Source organism: Bubalus kerabau, chromosome 8 (genome assembly GCF_029407905.1).
Source record: "Bubalus kerabau isolate K-KA32 ecotype Philippines breed swamp buffalo chromosome 8, PCC_UOA_SB_1v2, whole genome shotgun sequence".
Classification (NCBI taxonomy): domain Eukaryota; kingdom Metazoa; phylum Chordata; class Mammalia; order Artiodactyla; family Bovidae; genus Bubalus; species Bubalus kerabau.
The window spans coordinates 75,089,999-75,109,315 of NC_073631.1; the positions used below are offsets into that span (position 1 = coordinate 75,089,999).

Here is a 19,317-nt window from a genome sequence, read left to right on the forward strand (position 1 = left end):
AAGAAATAAATGTTTGCTGTCTGTAAGTGTCTGTTTATAAGTGACCCAGTCTCTGGTATTTTGTGATAGTAGCCTGACTAGACACCAGTTTAACTTAGCCCATCATTAGGCTTCCCTGGTGGCTCAAATGGTAAAGAATCTGCCTACAATGCAGAACACCAGGGTTCGATCTCTAGGTAGGGAAGATACCCTTGAGAAAAGAATGGCAACCCACTCCAGTATTCTTGCCTGGACAAGAATTCCATGGACAGAGGAGCCTGGTGGGCTACAGTCCATGGAGTCACAAAGAGTCAGACAGGACTCAGCAACTTCCACATCATGCACCAGAATCATTTACTTGAATACAACTTCAGTTTTATGGAATGTATTTGGAAAAACTCTTACCCTGGCTAAATCCAGGTTGGCTGATAATGAGCGGCATGACTGCTGGTAACTGGATAGTTTCTTAATTCTAGTGACTTCTTCCATCCTCTGTTAGATAATTACTCCTGTAAAATGTCTTTAATTCATTTTGCAAGCAGCTGCTTCCTTGTAGAACACTTTAGGACACCAATTCCTTATAAGTACATCCAAGTCAGGGAAGTTGAGTTGTAGTGCCCTGAAAATTGTTAACGGACCAAGATTAACTTCAATTCCTAAGAAGAAATAAGAACAAATCATCCAACATTCGATTTGTGGGCACATAGAAGACCCATTCCCAGAGCCGTTGTTCAGCCATTATAGACGTCCTGGTACTGACTAGAAGGTGTCACCTCTGATTCCACCTTTCTGCAAACTAGAGGTTGTATTGCAGGTCACCCACCTCTGAAGGAAAGCATAACAATTAATGAGGCCCTTGTGTTAAATCAGTCTCAAAGTTTGAAATGACAGCAAAGGGGAAGAGAAAATAGTTCAACGGACTCTTGTCACATACAAAAGAAAGCCCTCTTCAATATTCTTCCACAAGTCTAGGCTTCTGAACCAACTGAAAACTAAAGTACAAGTTCAGGGGCATAAGTACATTCACATTGTTGTGCCAACATCACCACTATCTACAGAACTTTTTTCATCTGCATGTATTTTTTAAGAGGAAATAATAATATCTAACTTTTATTGATTACTTGCTATTTGCCAACCACTGCTCCAAACAATTTATATACATGAACTCATTTAATTCTCACAACCCCTACCCAATGAGGTATTACTTTTTTCAATTTAGAGCTAGAATTTAGAATTTAGCCCAAGGGCACAAAGCAAATACTTGATATAGTTACATATTCTATCTTTCCTCCTGTAACAACGGAAAAACTGTCTAGCTCCCATATAAGGTGATCTCTGCCTGTATCACTTCTCATCTCCCCAAGAATGTCACTTCAGCCATTGTTTTCTTTCTCTTTCACACCATCAGTTTCTTCTTATTGCATCTTTCCTGTAGACATACAAACATGCCTCCTGGTGCCCAATTTTAACAAAAAAAAGAAAAATTTTCCCTTGACTCTATATCCTCCTCCAGCTATTGCCCTGATTTTCTGCTAAATTTTTTCACAGTAAAGATCCTTTAAAAAGCTGTCTGTACTTGTCTTGGGCTTCCCTGGTGGTTCAGAAGGTAAAGAATCTGCCTGCAGTACAGGAGACTGGAGTTTGATCCCTGGGTTAGGAAAATCCCCTGGAGAAGGAAATGGCAATCCACTCCAGTATTCTTGCCTGGAGAATTCCAGGGACAAAGGAATCTGGTGGGCCACAGTCCATGGGGTGGCAAAGAGTCGGACATGACTGAGTGACTAACACTTCTACTACTACTTGTCTTCAATTCCTTCCATCCCATTCTTTCCTATACCCACTTTGATTTTGGTTTTCTGCACTGACATAATATAGACTGATTTAAATTCTATTAGTGATTTATTTTACACTTTTCAAAAGTACTTCTAAGCCTGTAGTTATCTAGATATCAAAGATCAAGAATCAAACAACTTTCTGTTTCCTACTATGGAAGGCAAAGAACTGCGTCCTTTCTCTTTTTCTGTGTCCTTTGCAACTTCTAGGCTTTTATTAATTAATTAATCTGGGGTTTCAAACCCCATCATCATTATTAACATAATCTTTTATGAATATTTAAAATCATACATTCAACCTTGCAACCGTATTCAGACCAGTTATAACACCTATTTCTGCATACGTTACAAGTTTCGGTGCTCTCCATACATCTTTTTGTGAAGGTACCAAGTACCCTTCACAATTTAATATGGATTCATCTCTCATTGAATTAATAGATGCATACAAAGATGTATTTTCAGGAAGAGTACTTACATAGATCATTTTCTAAAAATCTTAAAGATTATGTAAATTCTGTTCCATTGCTTCCACACACAAATGTAGATGGGCTTAGACTTTCTGTGTCACAATCTTTTTCTTTTCCTAACAAATTCTGTAGAGGAACAGATCTCAACACTGGCTATGTAATCCTACTTCCATATTTCATCAGTCTATGATGAATATTACTCATCTGTGATTTTTATAAAGCTCCAAAGTGATTCTGGATAAGAATTCAATGATAAGAAGACAATGTTAAGAAGCACTGTCATAGGCATTCTTCCAATTTTTTTCGTGTTCTGGGTGGCCAAAAATCTGAGAACAATCTGAAATTGTTTTCTTCTCAGGTAACTTGTTTTATGTTCTTGCATCAGTTCAGTTCAGTCGCTCAGTTGTGCCCAACTCCCTGCAACCCCTTGGACTGTAGCACGCCAGGCCTCCCGGTCCATCACTAACTCCCGGAGCTTGCTCAAACTCATGTCCATCAAGTTGGTGATGCCATCCAACCATCTCATTCTCTGTCGGCCCCTTCTCCTCCCACCTTCAACCTTTCTAAGTATCAGGGTCTTTTCCAATGAGTCAGTTCTTCCCATCAGGTAGCCAAAGTATTGGAGTTTCAGCTTCAGCATCAGGCCTTCTAATGAATATTCACAACTGATTTTCTTTAGGATGGACAGGTTGGATCTCCTTGCAGTCCAAGGGACTCTCAAGAGTCTTATCCAACACCACAGTTCAAAAGCATCAATTCTTCTGCACTCAGCTTTCTTTATAGTCAAACTCTCACATTCATACATGACTAATGGAAAAACCATAGCTTTGACTAGAGGGATCTATGTCAGCAAAGTAATGTCTCTGCTTTTTAATATGCTGTCTAGGTTGGTCATAACTTTTCTTCCAAGGAGCAAGCATCTTTTAATTTCATGGCTGCAGTCACCATCTGAGGTGATTTTGGAGCCCCCCAAAGTAAAGTCTGTCACTGTTTCCATTGTTTCCCCATCTATTTGCCATGAAGTGATGGGACCAGATGTCATGATCTTAGTTTTCTGAAGGGTGAGTTTTAAGCCAACTTTTTCACTTTCATCAAGAGTCTCTTTAGTTCTTTGCTTTCTTCCATAAGGGTGGTGTCATCTGAATATCTGAGGTTATTGATATTTCTCCTGGAAATCTTGATTCCAGCTTGTGCTTCATCCAGCCCAGCATTTCACATGATGTACTTGGGCTTATAGAATACCAAAGTGAAATCTTCGCTCAGTCTCCCATAGACTTAAGCTTTTTTGGTTGTTACTAATATCCATGACATTCAGTATGACCTTGTGCGAATATGATATGTTGCATAGGCATATCTTTTGTCCTTGTAGAACATTTCATTTTGATTTTTATGAAAATTGCAATTCATGTAATTTATATAAACTTTTTAAATGTCAAGCTTTTTCCTTGCTCAGTCATTTAAGGGAACACTAAAACACTTTGCCTATGACCCCTCCTTCCTCTTTTTCTTGATTCTTTGACTCAAACCATGTTGGGCTGTGCTATTCAGTCTATTTAGAAATACAGGTGTCTATATCCTTACTCTTGAAATTTGTGCTGCTGAATGCTGCAGTTTATAACACAATGATATTTTCCTTATAATTTCTCAGATGTTAATTAACCACTCAATTTTACATTAATATTTGACATTTTTTAAAAGGAACTTTATAATTAAACAAATACTTGAGAAGACTGGCCCCGGAACCTAAGTCAAGATGAGCTAAATTTTAAGTAATTATAATGAGCTAAGTGAATTATGCTTATGATAATTAGAGTAATTTACATGATAGATGGAATATATTCTTATTAAATATTTAAATTTTTGCTTCTATTGATGTGACTTCAATAAAATATGAATTTAATTTTTTCTTGTGGTTTATCTGGTTGGCAAGAACCTTAATTATAGACCACTGGGACAAATTTGCTGCTCTTTTAGGAGCTCTTCCCCACACGTTGTTGTGTTGCTGTAGCATGACAATGAGGATCCTAAGCCTGAGATGACAGTATATTTTTTCTTCATCCCTGACCTGCCCAGAGTCTCCCCTCTTTTGGATCCAGGTATCTTTTCTGAATCTTGGATCATTTGTATATGTGCTTTCCCATGACCCCAAATCACCATAGATGGTGCCTTGAGCATAGCCCCTGCACATAAAGGCTGCCTAGTGCCCTGAGAAAAATTTGCGGGTTGTCTTCCTGCTTCAATCACCCCAAAAGGCAGAAAACAACAAAATCAGTAACATGCTAATTTGTTATTATAAGGACCAGTTATATACAGATAGATTTGTAATGAGAGTAAGTAGGTTATTCTGCAGTATGTATAATCATTGTAGGGTGGATTTAAGAATTTTAAAATATTCCAGAGTAGAAATCCTGTAATAGCTAATCTTTTTTATGAATATTTGTAAGCTGTCACCATGAAATTTACACATGAGAAGATTAATCTGAAAGAAACTATGTTTTCTTGACCATGATATGACCCCTGCTGTGTTTTTCTAAAAGTGATGTGATCTCTGGCTGAGTTTTAGTTTATAAAACACAATATTAATATTTAACCTACCTCAAAGTTGAGGATTTGTAAATACTGAGTAAGGGTCGCAAATAAATATCGTTGATTGTCTTTTCTACTAAAAAAAATATAGTGGAGGAAAGTTTCCTTAATTTTCAAGTCTTCTCACTGTTGGTTGGAATGTAAATTAGTACACTGCCATGGAGAACAGTGTGGAGGTTTCTTTAAAAACTGAAAACAGAGCTACCATTTGACTCAGCAATCCCACTCCTGGTCATATACCCAGAGAAAACCATAATTTGAAAAAATACATGAACCCCAAAGTTCATTACAGCACTGTTTACAATAGCCAGGACATGGAAGCAACCTAAATACCCATGGACAGATACATGGATAAAGAATATGTGGTACATATATACAATGAAATATTAGTCAGCTATAAAAAAGAGTGAAATAATGCTATTTGCAGCAATATGGATGGCCCTAGAGATTGTCATACTAAGTGAAATAAATCAGACAGAGAAGGACAAATATCATGATATTGCTTATATGTAGAATCTTAAAACATTATACAAACAAACTTCTTTACAAAATGGAAATAAGAGTCACAGATACAGAAAATTTCAAGGTTACCAGGGTGGGGGGCGGGGAAGAGGAATAAATTGGGAGATTGGGATTGACATATACACAGTACTATATATAAAATAGATAATAAGAACCTACTGCGTAGCACAGGGTACTCTCTACTCAATACTCTGTAATGACCTATGTAGGAAAAAAATCCAAGAAAGAGTGGATATGTTATCGAAATGCAAGTCCCTATGCCTATTGCACAGCAAGGCCAAACAATACCAAAATGTGAGTTTAGAGCAGAGAAAGGTTTATTACAGGGCCCTGCAAAGAGATAGGTGGCTCAACTCTTACAAACCCCAACCTCCCAGAAAGCTTTCAGCAAAGCCCTTTTCTTGGGAAGGTGAGGGAGAGGCACGGTTAGCTGTTACAAACTTCTTGGTAACAGATCCTTGGCCCTGGAGGTCAGGTCATGGGCAGGTAATGCTGTCCCTGCAAGCCTCCACAAAACAAATGGTATCTCAGTTCTGACAAGAAAGGGCGAGGTTCTCAGACACTGCTGTCATCCTCTGAGGCCCAGGTCCTGGCGAAGAGGAGGCAGATCTCAACTGACAGCTCTCTCGGGGCCAGGTCCCCAGACAGCCCAGCTGTCATCGCTGAGGGGGCCAGGCACCCAGGAGACCCAGCTGGCCCTCAAGGTCCTCAGCCCGCCTGGACAGCAGGGACCAGGTCTCGCAGATTGCATCCCATGCAGACTGCCATGGCGATTAAGTCACAGAGGCAGGGAGAGGGGAGAGATTCACCGTCACCTCAAGGCTTGGGCCCCGCCAGTGGGCAGCCTTGGCCATGGCTCCAGAGCCCGGCAGGACACAGTCCCAGCTTGTTCCCTGTGCCCCGCAGTTCAGCTGCTGGCTGAGGCCGGGTGAAATCGAGGGCCCCAGGGAGAGGGCCACGTCTTACCTCATTCTCCACCTAAGGACCAACACTTCTCTGAATGTTGACTGAATAGCCCCACTAATGGTAGCTCATCAACAGCCGCTCTCTTGCGGGAGGGGCTCACTGTGGCACTAACCAATAGCTAAGCAGGAACATTAACCATAGCTCAATGACAGTCGGTTGTTTGGAGGAGGGGGCCCACTGTGGTGCCAACCAATGAGTGAGCAGGACCACTAATGTTCCCCCGGTAAGGGTTTTTTTTTTTTTTTTTTGGTGGTGGTGGTGGGGGTAATGGCACAAGGCTAGGGCCGCATGCTAAGTGCTGCATACAGCCATGTTCTATTACAAGTATATGTATATGTATGATTCACATCGCGGTACAGCAGAAAGTAACAGAACATTGCAAATCAACTATATTCTAATAAAATGTTTTAAAAATTACCAAATCCCCAAAGTCAGCCTTATATGTTAGCTCTTGGTACTTTTCTTTTTTTTCCTAATTTTTTTCTGGTCCTTTCTTCCCATTTTCTGACTGGAGGGCTCGAGAGGCTGCCCTGTTCACTCTAATTTTTTGTTTTCCAGCCCACTTTGAAATCTGTCAATTGCTCTGTGGCCCAGTATGAATCCAGTTACATTTTATGCAGCTTGTCTGAGTATAAAAAACAAAACAAACAAAACCCACCAAAACAATGACATACACATCTAATGGTGTTCCATCAGCGACTATCTTGCTTTCTAAACTTGAGAGTGTAACAATAGACACTGGCTTCCCATTTGGTAATTTTCTGTACTAAAATGAGTCCAACACCACAAATTATCTTTGTGGTTTCAGGCACTCAATATATATTCCTATTTTTCTTCAAAACAAAAAACTTTAGAAAAACTGATACAATAAAATATATATACATCATCTCCATATTAAATATACTAATCAAATGTTTTTAATCTGAATCTATTAGTTAAGCCTCTAAACTTATTGCCATTTTGCAGGAAATAACCAGGACTAGAGAACAAATTAAATGTTCATGAGAAAACAGTAAAATTAAGAATCTATAAGACAGTCAGGCTGAACTCGTCAAAGAAAAACTAATAAGACCTATAAACTAAATGTCATGTTTTAATTTAGCCACCAAACCTTGGTCAAAAAAAAGCTATAGGTTCTTTTATAGGTGTAAATTTGAAACAACAGCAATGACTTGAGTATGAACTATAAATTAAATGACATTAAATATTGTTAACTTCCTAAGGTAAGATAATTGTAAACAGTCCTCATTCTTAGGAGAAGTATGCAAAATTAGGTAGGGTTGAAGTGTTACAATGTTTAAAAATTACATTCAAATGGTATTTAAAAAAATATATAAAACAAATATGGTAAAATATTACTTAGCAGCTGTAGAATCTGCATGCAAGGTCTCTTGTAAATACTATAGCATTCTTTAAAGTTCTCTATGTTTGAAATCTTTTATAATAAAAAGTTGAAAAATTACTTAGAAGGAGCCCAGTTTTTGACAGAATCTTTTGGTCTCCTACATACTAAATTGAGACAAAACAGAGTTGAGCAGGGTAGTGAGTAGTAATGATATAACTGCATAGAGCTTCTATACTCTAGTCTTCTGAAATTTCACCCAGGAACCTCACTGCTCCTCCTTCTGGGTCCACAGCACAGAGCTTCTATCTCCTTCACAACCCAAATATGATCCTGCCTTGTACAAGGAGATGTTTGCACACCTGTCTCCTCAGAGAACCTCCAGTTGCCTTCTAAATGGTGAATATCTCATTCATCTTTGATTCTCATCCCTTAGTCCATGGTCAGAAATGGATGGGGGAGCCTGGTGGGCTGCTGTCTATGGGGTCACACAGAGGCGGACACAACTGAAGTGACTTAGCAGCAATCACACACACACACCCATATATATATATATATATATATATATATATATATATATATATATAGAGAGAGAGAGAGAGAGAGAGAGAGAGAGAGAGAGATACATATATGGGCTTCCCAGGTAGTGCTAGTGGTAAAGAACCTGCCTGCCAATGCAGGAAACATAAGAGACACAGGCTGGATCCCTGAATTGGGAAGATCCCCTGAAGGAGGGCATGGCAATCCACTCCAGTGTTCTTGTTGCAGAATCCCAAGGACAGAGGAGCCTGGCTGCCTACAGTCCATAGGGTAGCAAAGAGTCAGAAACGACTGAAGTGACTTGGTACACATGCACACACATATATATACACATATACACATATAGTTCTGTTTTAACGCATTAGACATTTGCTCCTTGCAAGAAAAGCTATGACAAACCTAGAGAGCATATTAAAAAGCAGAGACATTACTTAGTCAACAAAGTTCTATCTAGGCAAAGCTATGGTTTTCCAGTAGTCATGTATGGATGTAAGAATTGGACCATAAAGAAGGCTGAGTGCCGAAGAATGATGCTTTTGAACTGTGGTGTTGGAGAAGACTCTTGAGAGTCTCCTAGACTGCAAGGAGGTCAAACCAGTCAATCCTAAAAGAAATCAATCCTGAATATTCATTGGAAGAACTGATGCTGAAGCTCCAATACTTTGGCCACCTGATGCGAAGAGTTGACTCATTAGAAAAGATCCTGATAACTTGGAAAGATTGAAGGCAGGAGCATAAGGGGATGACAGATGACGAGGTGGTTGGATGGCATCACTGACTCAATGGACATGAGTTTGAGCAAGCTCCGGGAGATGGTAAAGGATGGGGAAGCCTGGCATGCTGCAGTCCATGAGGTTGCAAAGAGTTGGACATGCCTGTATATTGTCACCCTGCTTATTTAACTTATATGCAGAGTACATCATGAGAAATGCTGGGCTGGAAGAAGCACAAGCTGGAATCAAGATTGCCAGGAGAAATATCAATAACCTCAGATATGCAGATGACACCACCCTTATGGTAGAAAGTGAAGAGGAACTAAAAAGCCTCTTGAGGAAAGTGAAAGAGGAGAGTGAAAAAGTCAGCTTAAAGCTCAACATTCAGAAAACTAAGATCATGGCATCCAGTCCCATCACTTCATGGCAAATAGATGGGGAAACAGTGTCAGACTTTATTTTGGGGGGCTCCAAAATCACCGCAGATGGTGATTGCAGCCATGAGATTAAAAGACGCTTACTCCTTGGAAGGAAAGCTATGACCAACCTACATAGCATATTCAAAAGCAGAGACATTACTTTGCCAACAAAGGTTCATCTAGTCAAGGCTATGGTTTTTCCTGTGGTCATGTATGGCTGTGAGAGTTGGACTGTGAAGAAAGCTGAGTGCCAAAGAATTGATGCCTTTGAACTGTGGTGTTGGAGAAGACTCTTGAGAGTCCCTTGGACTGCAAGGAGATCCAACCAGTCCATCCTAAAGGAGATCAGTCCTGGGTGTTCATTGGAAGGAATGATGCTAAAGCTGAAACTCCAATACTTTGACCACCTCATGCGAAGAGTTGACTCATTGGAAAAGACTCTGATGCTGGGAGGGATTGGGGGCAGGATAAGGGGATGACAGATGAGATGGCTGGATGGCATCACCGACTCGATGGACATGAGTTTGAGTGAACTCCGGGAGTTGGTGATGGACAGGGAGGCCTGGCATGCTGTGATTCACGGGGTCGCAAAGAGTCGGACACGACTGAGCGACTGAACTGAACTGAACTGAGCAATTGAACAACAACAATTAGACTATATGCCGTATTATACAAGCTTTTTTTTTCCCTTTAACAATATGCCTAGAAGCTTTTCCAAGTCAGGAACCAGAGTTCTATCTGGATTTCTTTCTAGCTGGTGTAGATATTCATTGTCGAGAAGGTCCTTGTGGTCCTTTAATCACACCCTTGAGAAATGTTGGATGTTTCCAGTTCTTCACTCTTATAACTATGCTGCAGTGAACATCGCGAACCATTCCTTCTCTCCATATTAATTCATTAATTAGGTCTCAGGTGGAGCTGAGGATGGGGGACACAGAACAAGAGGGGAAGGGGTTGGCCTGCGAGGGAGGGCAGAGTCACGCTGTCCCTGACTTTGCTTCCTCCCTTGGTCCTCCTTGAGGACTAGTTGTCACTAGCTCACATAACTGCTTATTTCCTTGCACAGCAGTGGCCATTTCATGGCAGGAGCATTTACAGCAAAGCAGTGTGATTTCTGAAAGCTGTTTGTTAGACTTTCTACCCTGCTATTCTCACTGGGTGAGTAAAAAGCTCAGGGAGTAATTTATACCACTTGCCCGCCTTCCAGGCCTCTCCTGGAGCTGCTGGGAGCTTCTGTCTCACCTCTTTGAAACCTACTCAAATGTCAACACATCACTCAGCAAAACAAACCCCCATGTTTTCTAAACCTGTAGTATCGTTATATCCAGAGAACTGGAGCCACAAGAAAACTTAGCTTTTCCATGAATGGTTTAAGGGCATTAATTATCATGGAAAACTACATGCAGACTGTTCAGAGACAAAATGATACCCCTCCTTATGTGTTTCAAGAGAATAGCATATTGTCATCTGAAAGAGTAATTTATTTCCACATAATTGACTCCATAAAGGGCATCTTCAGTGTCTAATTCCCTAAATAACTTGGGGCCTACCATTGCCAGGAGAACTGTAATTAATTAACTCATTTATGATTAATGCATTCCAGTTTTCCTTTGCTGCCACTCTTCGAGGAGAAAATTGGCCAGTCTCGTGACTCTATTTTCATGTACCTAATTCATTTAAAATAAATAAAGAAATTTGGATGACAAGCCCAAGAAGTTGGTTGTTAATGGAAGACCCTTGGAGGCTACACCTTTCTCTCATGTCCTGTCCATCTCAGAAGACTGAGATTGGGACTTCGCTTAGCTGTCAGCAATAAGATTCTAAATACACAGCTGTAGATACTGGTTTGAAGGGTGGGGAGGGATGGTTGGTTTCCTGGTTTGTTTAGCAACTGTGATACCTAATGGAGGTAGGAGAGGAAGAAGGGAGGAAGTAGAGAGGGCACAAAAGGCAGAAAAGAAGACCCATAAAAGCATTTTAAGCAGCTCTACCTCTCCACGTAGTATGAAGACTACCTATCTTGGATCACACCCAATCAATGTGATTTAATGAGCAATGACTATGATATAACATATGCTGCCAACATTTTTTTCCAGATTATTTGTTAACATCCTATCATGTACTTTTAATTTCTCTTACTTGAGCTCAAATTCATGAGAAAGAGTAACTGAATAACTTGGAAACCTATACGTAGCTCTTCATTCATCCAACACCATTTTTAAAGCAAGGCTAGATGCCTCACTATCATTTCCCCAACCCCATTTCTCTACCAAAACTGAATTGTCTTCTGTGTCCCATTCTTTCAGTCTTGCTAGACAATTGAATCCATTTTCAGATAATTGTGCTGCTCACACCTCCGGTGGATGAATTATAGTCACCATTATTCCAATGAGGCATATATTGGTGTCCTTAACAGAGTACCCTGATAAATTGTCTATTATTACCATATTATTCTATTTCCAGCCTCATCATTCTATTCACTTGTCACCTCTGATTTTCTTAGGCCTATGGTAACTGGGATGAACTTTTATCTTACACATCCCAGACAATCCCAGTATGAACTCAGATTCTCCAGAAGCAGTAGACAGGCCTGTCAATGTAAAGATTAGAGCTAGAACCTCCTAGAATAATGATAACACCCAAACAAAAGCCTCCAAAGACAACTAGTTCACATACAAGTTGATACCTACTGTAACCTGGTGACAAAAATATCAGAGGGGTGAAGACTAGGGTGGGGGGAAAGGGGCATGATTCATAACCTGCTTTAAGAAGTTTACTTAGATGAATTATTATTTACATTTTACAGATGTGAAAATTGGGGGTCAGGGTAAGTACCTACCTTCATCCAACTCCATCAATGACACAAATGCTCACAGAGCATCAAATTTATGATTCTTTTTATCAATACTGATTCAATTTAACAAAATAAGACACGTGAAGGTGAGTAATTTAGGAAATAAGGAGGTACAGCCTGAGCTGCACTTCAGTTCATGAAGTTCCAAATTGATGATACTGCTCTGGGAACCTATGCAATTGGGTTCCAACGATTCCCGAGTGCTCACATTGGCAAGTGCCCAAACGCTCATAGTTTCAAGGACCTAGACTTTTAGTAGATGCCCCAAATACTTGACTTGTCATTATTATCTCTCTACAGCAAAAGCTCACAAACTGGGCTGCACAGGAAGACCAGCTGAGGAGCTTTCAACCAGTATGGATGTTCAGTTCCCAAGAGATTCTGATTTAGTCAGTCCTTAGTACTAGTTAAAAGCCCCTTAGGTAATTCTGATGGTCACTCAGGGCTGAGAACAACTGGCCTACATTCATTCTTGGCCCATGACTGCCGTTACTGAACTCAGGAATGCTCCTACTCTCTCTTTTTTGCCTCTTCTGGAGCCTATTCTCTCAAGCACCCTCTGACAATTCCTTCCACAAAAGCCATCCAAAATTGCCTTTTCAAGATTCTTTCCAGCTAAAAATTATGAGATTTTTCACAGGGAGTGGGGAACAGTGAGAGACTATGGACAAAGGGAAATATCGCATTATTATTTATTATTGAAAATATATTTGGAACACACAATGTGCTGAAATAAAGGATTCTGAGATCGCCTTATCTGGTTTTCAGCTGCTATGAGCACAGTTAGTCACAGGGTTTTATATTCCTCTATTTAACTGCCTGTGAAGTTAAAAGGCAGATGCAATGCTGGAATTGAGCTAGTTCAACTCTGAACTCAATATACAGCTTCTAAAGAAAAGAGCAGTTGTTGCCTCTAAGACTGCAAAAAATCCAATTAAGTATCACTTCCCCCTGCTGTTAGATAGACTTAGACCCTGGGAGTAATGTGAACGACACCACATGAACATCCAGGACAATCACCATGCCCCTTTTACTGAAATCAAACCCCAGCCAGCAATTAAACACAAAGTGCAAGAATTTTAATGCAATCCATTGGCTTTTAGTTGTCAAACAAAATACTATGACAGGCAGGGGGTTATGAGGGCCAGATAAATTTAGAAAGAAAAATGTACCACTCTTCTATTTTCTTTTTCAAAGACAAAGCATTCAAGGTCAGCAAAATAGATTACACATGTATTTTCCCAAAAGATGTGTCTTTGGGGATCCACTGCCCCAACCTATGTGCCCCTCCACGTGTTTTCCACTGTAATTAAGAGATATGTGCTTTTCTGGGCTTTGGGAGCTGCTGACAGACAGCTCGACTGCCAACAAAGTGTAAATCGCCAAAGGCAGATGCTGAATGTTAGAAGGTGCCCCAGGCAATGCCAAGCAGAGCAGCTACACCTGGGACCCAAACAGACTATAAAGCAAGGTGTTAAATTAAACAGTTTTGGGACACATAAAAACTGGCATTTAATTTAGATTGTTGTCTTTCCTCTAAAAGATAGAGATGAAAGGGTATTCCCTAACTGAGCAATTTCAAATTGGTTCTTGCCACTTGCCCCTCAAGTCCTAACCAGTCAAACTTCCAAACCTCATCTGGGAACTCTTTCCTCCTCGGACTGACTTAGGATGGGCCTGGTTCTGTTTCTGCTCCAAAGCGTGAGCCTAACTTGTCATGTTGTGAGTGAAAGAAGACAGGATGGCTGTGATGAGCTGAATTATGTTCCCCTCAAATTTATATGTTGAAGCCCTAATCCTAGTCCCTCAGGCTAAATGAAGAGATAGGGCCTTTAAAGAATTGATTTCATTAAAGTGAGGCCATTAGAGTGGGCCTCAATCCTATCTGACTGGTGTTCTTATAGGAAAAGGAAATCTGGACACATAAAAGAGACACCAGGGATCTATGCACACAGAAGAAAAGCCATGCACAGACACAACGAGAAGACTGCCACCTGAAAGCCAAGGAGAGAAGCATCAGGAGAAACCAAACCTGTGGATACCTTGAACTTGGACTTCCAGGCTCCAGAACTGTAAGAAAATTAATTTCTGCTATTTAATCCTTCCAGTGGTATTTTGTTATGGCAGCCCTAGAAAACTACTACAGTGGCCTTCTATTGAGGTAATTGAACCTTATATTGACATTCAAATCAGAGAGTAGTCTTTTTTGTTGTCAAGGAAGACTGAGTGAGTCCTCTCTACCTGGCCACTCTAAACTATGCAGACAGCATTGAACTCTGGCATCTAAACCAAGAAGAAACTTTAAGAGAATTGAAGGAGTGTGAGGAGAGCTGATATTCCCAGAGTGACCTCTTGACCCATACCTGCTCATAAATATAGTAAGGAATCCTTTCCAGCCTTGGAAAGTGGTTCCTGGGTTTTTGCTAGACCTTCAAGGATTCAAATTCAATTATGAAAGTGACAGCTATTTCACAGACCAGGGCAATACTACTTTGGAGCTACTAGGGGGCTGGGGAGAGTGATGTAGAGTCAACTGTTTCTAAGATGCTTGAAGGTAGAGTGCCCTCAGAAGAGTCTTGTCATCCCTGGAAGTCCAGGACAGCTGCAGGAGTGAGCAGCTGCAGTTCAGTGCTGTGAGGACTGGCCTCCAGCACACACACAATTAGGGGTCCTGAAGGAGAAATCTGTTGGAGACCTGCTGCACACAAGTCCATCTGGACCCTGAAGTCACTTTTGAAACTCTGCACATTTCTTACAAAATAATACAAGTAATAAGAGGTACCATCTGGATATTTTCTGGTTAATAGATAATAGACAAGTTTGAGTCAGATGGTACTTCTTATTACTTGTAGCTTTGCCCTGCAAGATTATTAATTCTTTAAGAATTTTGTGTCTATTATCTATTAACCAGAAAATATCTGCAAGTCAGATGAAAGTTCTCCTGGCCTCTGCTCCAGTGCCAGAGTGGGGATGAGGAGGCAGAGGTGGTTGGGGAGGGGGGCAGAGTGTTGGGTGAGGCTGGAGGATGGTCCTATACCATGCCTGTGTGTTCCTAAACAAAGCACACACAGCTCACCAAAATCATTACAATACTTAATATCCCAAAGTATTTCTTCATCAGATTTTCACAAAAGCTCCCTGACTTCCCAGAATGAACTTCTTTGGTGCGACAGTTCACAAGATAAAGAATTCACCAGGTTCACAGCTGAGACAATTTCCTGCCAATGACTTCTTTAAAGAATTTCCACTGCTTAGTTTTCAATATTAAATTATATTAAAACATAAGATGGCCTCATTTTGCTCTATAATTAATTTCCTCACATTTCTTTGGATTTCCACCATAGTGTTAAATAGTATTATTCTTAGTTTTGATCAGTCTTCAATATGTCACAATTATACATCAATAAAATAAATTTTTTAGTGAAAAAATTTTAATTAGAGAAATCTTCAATTTATTTTCATTTCTAAACTTTAATTTTCAATTACTGGACCCCGTATTACTGGGCATCCCTTATACAAGAGAAAAATGGACCTTTGAATGCATCAAAGAGGCCCTGTATGAAGGATCCTTGAAAATTACCCTAAAGGTCATTTTATGCTATGCATATTCACACACACACATGAAGTATCAATATATGTACTCTGTTCGCCAACTTTGAAAGTGGCTTCCATATACAAGTGAAGTGACGTCGCTCAGTAGTGTCCGACTCTTTGCGACCCCGTGGACTGTAGCCCACCAGGCTCCTCTACGAGGTTTCCTTAAAGTGAAAATCCCTTGTAAAATTTTTCTGTGAGGAAAAGTGCTTTTTTCTTTAGCCTTCTTGGAAATTAGTGCTCTGAGAACACTTAACTTGGGTAGACTTAAATACCTTGAAACACCTTTTAACCGGCTTATACTTTCTGTTTATACTTTTGTTTTATTTATACATTCCCTCTGTTTGCCCATTGATTCTCTTCTACTTTACAGTTTCATCATCAGTGTCATAGAGAATGGCAGCAGCAACGAGAGAAATATCTCTGCAAACTGTCACTCTAACAGTGTATCTCATCACCCACTTGGATTGGATTGCACTCTTATCTCATTTCCCAAGCATCCTGACAAATCCTTCTCTAAGGTGAATGGCTTTTCTTAGCAGATATGTCCACACTTGGTTTATAGGTTTCTAAGAATCTCTGTCCCTTGTTCTCTCCAGTAAGTCATTTTTCTTCTCAAAGGTGTGCCATCTGATACATCTCTTGTCAGTGAAACTGGATATATATATATATATATATATATATATATATATACACAATTTTTAATAGGAACAACTGTCCTATCTATCTGAAATATGAAAAATCTTCACTGATTTTCCTAAGCATTTCCTCATTGCGATAATTCAGGTAAATGATAAGATTTACCTCACTTAAGCACTACAAAAAAAGCCAATAGGAGAAATATTATTATCATCATTCTATAATAAGTGACTGAGGACTCAAAAAGGGGAATTAACTTTCTCAGGGTAGTGAAGCCCAAATCCAAACCCAGGCAGTGATACCAAAGGCAGCATTCTTTACTTTTGGCTTGAATACTATGATTGAGGAGGGTAAGATGTTTAGGTGATCAGATCGACCAACTATTGATATAAGATTAGAGGTTGTCCAAACATCCAAAACAACATCCATCAAAATGACCCAAAGGACGTGTGACTGGACAGTAACTGGACAAAGAAACTGAAGCTCAGTAGTTTCACCGTGCTTTATGAAGAAAGTATAGGCTGACAAAAAGAGGGTCGTTACATCTGCTTCTTATCTGTAAAAAGAATTCTAATATAAAACACCATTTCCCTGTTGGTCCAGCTATTAAGGCATCATGCTTCCACTGAAGGGGGTGTGGTTCAATCCTTCATAAAGTTTTTAAATCATCAGTATTGTAGCCAGTGTTATGCAGGGGAGAGATTGCCCAGTCCTAGATCCATGACCAGTTAAGAACACCAGTATGGCACTCAGACACTATAGTGGAAGTGGGTACAGGCAGATGCCCCCAGACTGGCGAGGGCAACTTCACACCAAACCTGTAACTCCCACCCTACCCCAGAGACAGGCATGGCAGCTCCTGGAGGTGTGAAGTCCTCCTCAGGGAACCATGGCAAGGAGTTAGGTGAGTGTCCCAGGTGCTGGGGAAAGTGTTTAGCATATATTTTCTTATTCAATCATTTCAACATCCCTGCAAAGTATTGTTATCCCCAAATTGGGGTGTACTTAACCTAAGTTCACATAGATAAGAAATAGCTATAACTCTATACTTGAGGTACTGACTTTTTTGAGTTGGAGGTGTGTGTGTCTCTCTATATATATATAGAGAGAGACAAAGAAATAGAGAATCCTGTATCCCTACATCTGCTTGTCTGAGAGAATTCTACAGTACTCAAGAAACACAGCCCAGAACTCCAGGCTCACTTCCACAAAGAATCAACATGAGACTTAGTCTTTAGAAGAAGCCAGAGAAGTTCACATTCCACAAACAAAATACTTAACAGAAAGGCCAACTTCCTTGAATTGCCCTCTGCTGACCCAGAACTTTCTCTAGATGACTTGGGAAGTTTTAAAAATGCTGAAGTCTACCCTGCACCCACTGAGATTCTAATTTAATTTGTTCAGGGTGTGCTGAGTGTGTTTTAAAGCTCCCCCGTGGTTCTAATGTGCAGCCATGGGTGAGAAACACAAGAAGTCTTTCAGATTCCTTTGTCAAGGACAAGAGTGGCCTTCAGAACCTCAGAGAGAATGTCTCATCCAGGAGGATCCAGCAGCTGAAAGGGGAGAGGATGCAATGAGGCTGGAAGCTAATCTGGTCTTGAATGAGAGGTTCACTGTCCAGAACTCTGATTTTCCTTCCTTCCAAAAATCTTAACAAGTATGGCAAGAAATGTTGATTAATCAGAGAGATTGTTTGCCTACCAAAATGACAGTGTTGTAGGATTCTACCCATTGGCATTGGCGAGAAAACAGGGCTGAGGGTCCTCTCATTTATTTAAGGTTGAAGTCAAACTCGACAGTCTTTACTGAAGGAGAACTGCCAATGTATATCAAGAGCTTGGGGTTTCCCAGGTGGCACTAGTGGTAAAGAACCCTCCTGCCAATGTAGGAGACGTAAGAGACTTGGGTTCAATCCCTGGATTGGGAAGATCCCATGGAAGAGGGCATGACAACCCACTCCAGTATTCTTGCCTGGAGAATCCCATGGACAGAGGAGACTGGCAGGCTGCGGTCCACAGGGTTGCAAGGTGTGGACACGACTGAAGTGATTTAGCATGCAAACATGCATCAAGAGCTTTAACAATGCCTGTAGCCTTTATACATGCATAAAAGAGAGATATGGAAGAACACGCACCAAATTAGCCATGATTCTCTCTGGGTTTTAGGATTTCAAGTGAATTACATTTCCTTCTGTTTTCATATATCATGTTTTCTGTCTTTTACATAAATGAGCATAATGGGGAAGGATTGAGCATTTGAGGAAGAAATATCAAATGTAAAAATAATGTTTCATTAAAAGTTTTGCATCTTCTACATGACTTTTATATTCAGGTATTTCCCACCACTTCACCACTCCAATTTTGTTTCTTTGGGCTTCTAAAGCATATGCTGCCAGACATGACTGCACATGGAACTCTGTAGAACTGAGCATGGAGCTCTGGGATATGTCTCTCAAACACTTCAGGATTCTCTCAAACAAACAGATTTGGGAGCACAGGATTCTCCAGTTCTCTGACTATAGATGCACATAAAACAAACAAACAAAAAAGCACATTTCAAATATATTTTTCAATAAGATTGCCTCATTCTGAAGTCCAAACATTCACTGAGAACATGGATTTTGGAGACAAAAGTCTTGTTGGAATCCAAGTACTGTGGGAAAACTTATATATCTCTGCCTCACTTTCCTAAAGTATAAGGTGGGGTTGAGAAGAAAAGCTATCCTGGGGTCAGAGATGATTTTCATTGGGTTTAGTGGGTTTTAGCCCTATTCTACCATTCAAGATCTGTGTGACCTGGAGCATGTCTCAGCCTCTCTGAGTTTTGGATGCCTCATCAGTCAGAGTGGGATGACAATAACAAAC

The 19,317-nt window shown here is 40.3% G+C and overlaps 1 long non-coding RNA gene across 6 annotated transcripts in view; it reads right to left on the bottom strand.

Annotated features, from left to right (window-relative positions):
• LOC129659351 (uncharacterized) overlaps window positions 1–19,317 on the bottom strand; it is a 94,589-nt gene that overhangs the window by 52,644 nt on the left and 22,628 nt on the right. For all 6 annotated transcript variants that reach the window (XR_008718021.1, XR_008718020.1, XR_008718019.1 and 3 more), the window contains exon 2: window positions 385–598. This is a non-coding gene — a long non-coding RNA (uncharacterized LOC129659351). The remainder of the gene's footprint in view (window positions 1–384; window positions 599–19,317) is intronic.